This window comes from Notamacropus eugenii, chromosome 1 (genome assembly GCF_028372415.1).
Source record: "Notamacropus eugenii isolate mMacEug1 chromosome 1, mMacEug1.pri_v2, whole genome shotgun sequence".
Taxonomy (NCBI): domain Eukaryota; kingdom Metazoa; phylum Chordata; class Mammalia; order Diprotodontia; family Macropodidae; genus Notamacropus; species Notamacropus eugenii.
The window spans coordinates 644101453-644107393 of record NC_092872.1 but is presented as its reverse complement, the minus strand read 5'-3'; the positions used below and the strand labels follow the sequence as shown (position 1 = coordinate 644107393).

General features: G+C 42.2%; 1 long non-coding RNA gene across 1 annotated transcript; it reads right to left on the bottom strand.

The window, feature by feature from the left end:
- On the bottom strand, window positions 1-5142 carry LOC140520978 (uncharacterized). The gene is made up of 2 exons (XR_011972733.1): window positions 5056-5142; window positions 1-106 (listed from the first exon to the last, which is right to left on the bottom strand). It is a non-coding gene; the product is annotated as an uncharacterized lncRNA (long non-coding RNA).
- Between the last annotated feature and the right edge of the window lie 799 nt (window positions 5143-5941).

Below are 5941 nucleotides of genomic sequence, written 5' to 3'. Positions count from 1 at the left end.
GTCCAAGGTCACTTAGGCCTTAAGAAAGTCAGAAACCAGAAAGAAGTTTTTCCCTGAGGGCCTTCCTCCAGCTTCAACCAATCCTGGTCTCTTCTGACCATGCTTCCTAGACAAAAGAAAAATACTTAAGAAAAAATGTTTTAATAATGAAAAAGTAAGACAGAAGAGCTTGAATAGGGACGTAGGCTCATCATGATTTATAATATTCGTCACTGAGGCAAAAGAAGTTGCTTGCACAGGAATCTCCCCTCATTTTACACTCAGCCACGGTAGTGCTCCCCACTCATTCATGTCAGCATTTCTTGGAACATGGCTCTTCTAAGAGAAATGGTGGCATCCATCTGGGTACAAATAGTTTTACATCACATGAGTTGGTAACCAGCTGGGTATTTAATCATGGAGAAATTATAAATGTGGAGATCTTTGAAGAGCATCCAATAAGAAGGCAACTATTGACTTCTTGGTATTTTCTATTTTTTTTTTAAACCTATCAACATTGAGTTCACCATTTCTGATCTTTCCGAGCACAGGAAGTTAAGGACATCTAGTCTGGTCTGGGAAATGTGTCCCTTATTTCACTTAGTACCTATTGCTATTATCAGAACTCACTGTTTGGAAAGAGAAACCTGTTGCTTTATTTCTCACTGGAGGTTACAGGGAGGGAAATCCTTCAAGAAATGGGGCAGTGCAGAAGATAGGGGACTAAGCAGAAGAGAAAGGGTTGGTATCAGAAAACAGAGACAGCCTGAAAGAATTAGATCTCAACAGGACTTCTATAGTCTGTGGCCCACCTGAAGCCTAGAAATGTTAAGTAATTTGCCCAGGGTTACCCACCTGATGAGCATCAGAGCTATACCCTGAGGGATAGCACCCAGCTCATATGGCTCCTTTTCTTCATACAGTTGTACTTCCATCCTTTCTGGTAATTGACTTTTTTCGCCTCACTGGCTCAGATTATAACCTTCCATTTCTTCCTAGGTAGTTCAAGCCAACACCAGCTACAAAATACTATGAGTATTTGCTGTGTCCTGCAAAGATTAGTTTTGAGACCAATCCTTTTAGGCTAGACAGCAGCAGCGGCAGGAATGGGAGGAGGAAGAGTGGTCCCTCATCTATATTAGCTCCCCTTGCCATTATGACTTGTCAGTTTCATTACCAAGAAACAAAAAAACCAGGTTTAGAGCAGAGCCTGCTTTGCAGATATATACTACCGGTGACTACTTCTTTGATGTGACTTGAAGAGCATTAGCAAAAAAAAAAAAACATTCCCACCACCAGGGTTGCATTTCTTTGGATCAAAGCATGATTCTAGATGCCTCAGGAACACACTAAATTGAATTTGGCAGATACTTTTTGATTAGTTGTGTCTCAGGGCTGTGCTGTCTCTTTAAAGTTTACAAAGGGGTCTTTTTAGGGGTTTATGGGTGTTCAAGGAGGACCAGCACTTCTGGCATAGGGTGAGCCCTTTTTGGGGCTGCCGTTTCTCCTGGCACTCACCTATCACCTGTGTCTCTAAGAAGCCATAGCGCTCGGAGCAGCCACACCCTGGTAAGCTTTGAGCAGATGGGCCAAATCAGGTCGAGGGGAAAATGGCAGGCCTTAAATCCATCAGTGAGCTGGGGGATATCCACTCCAAGCATGTAAAGATTTCCCTTGACAGAATGGGTGGATGAGAACAATTTATTCTAGTAGCCATGAAAGCAGGCCAAAGCAGGTGCTGTGGGGCAAGTAAAGCTTGGTCAGTCATTGAAGATGCATCATCCACTGCATTCCAGGCCAAGGCCAGGCCTCGACTTTTGTCTTACCACTGGACTTTTTTGTCTGGAAGAGAGAGTGAGGCTGACAACTTTGTGCAACTCTACCCCATTTATATCCAATTCATGCACAAGTAAAGTCATCACCCATGATATCAATGGTCCTTTTTGAAAACAAAGGACAAACAATAAAGTCTTTTACATAGGTTGTGTTACCTCTGGACTCTGCACTCAAACTTGTGCACTGGGTCCTCAGAGAGCCCCAGGCAAAGGAGATGTAGCAAGTTATAGGGCTAAGTCCGGTGTCCTAGAGTAGCTGAAAGTCACTTGAGATTTGAGGATGTACCCTGAAAACCAGGAGTGTCAGATTCAGAAATGGAATCCATTAAACATATAAGATCCCTACAAGCCCCCTATTGACCTAATTTTAAAATGTAATTAATATATCTCATATTTTCATTTTGTTAGATATTTCCCCAATTACATTTTATCTGGATCAGGTCACACAGGAGTGATGTGGGCCCAAGGCAGCCACACACCATATATTTGACATCTATGCCAAAGACCACTCCTCCTACAGTTCATCAGCCTCCACTGTTGTTCTTCCCATAGGCAGTCAGGTGTGTTTAGCTCTAAGCAAAGGCACTTAACTGAGACAGTGTAGGAAGAATGGGACTGCAAAGCATTCTCCCCATAAACTAGACTACATTGTCTTGCTACAATGGTAGTACAGCACACGTAGAAATTTACATGTGACCAGGCTGCTCATTCTTTTAGTAATGTAGGGTCCCAAAGTCCTTTCTTCTTGGACCCCTCTCTGCAACACAACTCTGTTGCCAGGACTGGTTTCTCTTGAATACATAGCAGTTTGTCTTTGCTGCCCGAAGTCCAACTCCTTGAAGCTACCAAAAGTGACTGTCTCTTGATATGAGTATGTCTGCAATAGTTGCTCCCACAGATCCTCCTGAAACTGATCCTCTAGCTGCTGAATGGTGTATGTCCTCCTGGGTGAGTAATTCTACTTCTCGATACCAGTAACTCCGCTGAGAAATAGTGGTAGAGAGAAAGCTAGATTCTTCTCTGAGTGCTGCTTCTATCTTCAAGGGCTCTAAACTCTCAAATTTACATCAACTTTGTCTTCCAAGGGTTACCTGGGAGCATTACACATCATTATTGTCTGATGACAGTGCTCCCTTCCAACTTACTGGAGAGAAGTGTTCACATTTCATAAAAATATAATAGGATGGTAATTTGGGGAACACATTAAGAGCTCATCACCTGTGACTATATCAGTGGAGCTAAAGAGGGGTAGAATTCAATCTCCCACACACATATACACACATCTTGTTTACTGGTGACCAACTTTGTGACTCCATGGACTTGTCAGTGGAATTTTCTTGGCAGAGATACTGGAGTAGTTTGCCATTTCCTTCTCCAGTGCATCCCCATTATACACATGGGGAACTGAGCCATATTTGCTTCAGTTAAGTGACTTGCCTTGGGTCACATAGCTAGTAAGTGTCTGAGGCTGAATTTGAACTCAGATCTTCCTGACTCTGGGCTCTGTGCTGTATTCATTGCACCACCTAGCTGATCTATATACACAAACATTATTGCATTGGATCCTTTAAACAACTCTATGGTACTGTCAATATAGGTATTGTCCTAAGTTTATTGACAGGAAAATAACAACTCAGTTTGTAAGTGTTAGATGTGAAATTCAGAGTCAGGTCTCTCCTGACTCCAGATCTAGTGCTCTGACTAAAGGACACAGTATTGGTAACTCCCTCATCCTGGCATTTAATTCCCTTTAGAGTATGACTCCTGTCTTTCTAGGCTTATTTCATATTACCCCCTTTCATGAACCTTCCAGTCCAGTCAAACTAGCATCCTAGCTACTCCCTGTACAGAACATTCCATTTCTGTGCCTTTTCACAAGTGTCATGTCTGGAATATGTTCCCTCACCTGTTAGAATTCCCTCTCACCTTTTTGAACCAGATCTACAAATTCATTAACATAATAACTAACATTTACATAGATTTAAAAGTTTTCAAGGCACTTTACATCTCATTTGATCCTCATAATTCCCTAATGAGATATTATGACCTTCATTTTACTTGGGTCACACAACTATTAAGTGTCTTAAGGCAGGATAAGGCAGCACAACTTCCTGACTACATAGACACTTTGGGTTTGAGATACCTATAAGCTATCCAGTTTGAAATGTCCAGTGAGAAATTGGTGACAGGACTAGTGCTTAGGAAAGAGGTAAGGGCTGGATATTTAGGCCTGACAGTCATCTGCCTAAAGGTAATTGAACCCATGGGGCTTCAGGAGAAAGGCTGGGGCACTATTCTAGAGGGCACAATGGAATAAAAGAGCAGAGGAAATTAGGAACTGGAGAACGATACTACTGAGGACAAATGTAGTTGAGAATATGGGAAGAGATCACCAGATCATAGAGTCAGCACTAAAAGGAGCTTTAAAGGTCAACCAGTCCAATCCCAATCCTCTCATCATACAGAAAAGGAAACAAGTCTCGCTATGTCACTTCCATTCTTAGTAAAGTTCAATGGCTCCCTATTACTTTAAATTCTAAAGGCACATGAAGTCCTTCCTACCTCACCCTGACCTTTGCAGCTTTATCACATATTTTCCTTTATGTACATTGGAGTCCGACCAAGTTGATCTCATCCATGGCATACTATGTCTCTGAGCCTTTGCACTGGCCATCCCTCACTTCTGACTCTCAGAATCTTTAGTTACTTCAAAGCTCTTCTGGTGCTTCTCTGAATTCATCTTCTTTGTTTCCATTATATTCATGTAATGCATTTTGTTTAGCCTTTCTCCCATCTGTGGATGTCTGCTTTGTTTTCAGTTCTTTGCTCTGATTATTTGGGCATATTTGGAACCTTTCCTTCCATCTTTGCCCTCCTTGGGTTTTTCATCTGGCAGTAAGATCTTTAGGTCAAAGAATATCTTTTAACAGTTATTTTCTCAGTGTTGACTTTTACAATGTACCCCCAGAGCAAGGCTACAACTGCCCAAGCTCATGCCCCTCTCAAAGTTCTAGGGGTACTCCAGGGCATTTAGGGGTATCTTTCTAATGCTATCAGATCAAACCCCTAGTTCTGATATATTCTCCCTATTGCCACCCACAACTATGAGTACCTCCATATCACTTAATATAAATTAGATTTTACAAGGAGATATTTACTAAGATCTAGCAAGAAGAAAAGTACAAAGAAGTCCTATGAGAAAGTGAGCTCAAACATAGAAGTTTTGCTACAAATCATTTACCTCCCACCAGATACACTTCCAGGTGCGGCAAGGTTGTCCATCCTTTCTGGCATTTCTGTGCAAAGTCAGGCAGGGCATCAGGATTTCACTCCTCACTGGCCTTGGTTGTCTATAAAATCTGGCATGGACTCCAGACTTTTGGTGACTTGCCATCCTGACATTTCAAAGCCTGCAAGGTCACAACCTAGTATGTCCAATCCCTACCAGGTCCCATTCTGCTTCACATAGGCTCATGAAAGGATAAGTGCAAAGTGGCAAATAGAGACGTGTTCATGGCCATAAGTAGGCCCAGATGGAGAGTTTTAAGACCTGAGGGCACTCTCCCCAGAGAGGCCAGAATAATGGGTCTTCCTCATGTGAACGAGCCGGGTAGGAAAGAGGCTCTAATTGTGTTGGTACCATTTGTAAGAATTTTCAGTTTTAGCTCAGCACCCAATTGGAAACAATACCTATATATGGTCAGAAGTACACATAGGATTACCTGAAGAGAACACCCTGCTCATGTTCATAAGGGCTGTTGGCCAGGCCATTTCCTCCCAGCACCTACCCTCTCCATAACACACACACATACGCACACACACACATGCACACACACACACACACACACACACACACACACACACACACACACACACACACACACACACACACACACACACGCGCGCGCGCTTTCCAGAGTGGCTAGAGCAACTGTTCTCATCTTTTGTCATCTTTGCCAATTTGCTCAGTAGCAGAAGTCTCAAAGTTGTTTTCATTTGCATTTGTCTTAAGATTAGTGATTTCAAGTGTTCTTTCATATGCAGCCAGTAATATTTTACAAATCTTTTGAGAATTGCTTCTTCACATCCTTATTTTCTAAAAGGGAATGAACCTTGGTCTTCTATAT